Below are 520 nucleotides of genomic sequence, written 5' to 3'. Positions count from 1 at the left end.
GAGGAAAAAAAGTTTACAAATGGTTTCGGGCCTTTTAACTTTAAAGTTTTAAACTTATCATCATCCACCTTTCAGACTATCTTAATAATTCAAGATTTTTTCCTTTTTTTTTTTTTTTTTTTTTACTTTTACGACAGAATTCTTACTTTTTTTTATTTTTTCAAAACTGTCACACACACCCTCCCCCATCCCTTCCACCTACTACCACCTATCGTCATTTCTTTTTCTCTCTTTCTCCCTTTTCTTTCTTTCTTTTCTTTTTTTTTTTTTTAAATAAATTTTCACATGCAATCACTACTACTACGTGTGAAAAAGTAATAATGCAAGTCGTCAACATAACAAAAAAAAAAAAAAAAAACAAAAAATTTAAATTTTGTTTATCAACAAGTCTCATCGTTTAAAACTTGTCCACACAAGACTTGAAGAGAAGAAAGTTGGTTGGTTGGCATTACGTTATAGATATAAGAGATAGTTGTGAAATACGATTTCACACTTGAACAAATATATTTACCACACAACT

The sequence above is a fragment of the Pediculus humanus genome, genomic scaffold (genome assembly GCF_000006295.1).
Source record: "Pediculus humanus corporis 1103172108294 genomic scaffold, whole genome shotgun sequence".
In the NCBI taxonomy this organism is placed as follows: domain Eukaryota; kingdom Metazoa; phylum Arthropoda; class Insecta; order Psocodea; family Pediculidae; genus Pediculus; species Pediculus humanus.
This window is presented reverse-complemented; position numbering follows the sequence as displayed.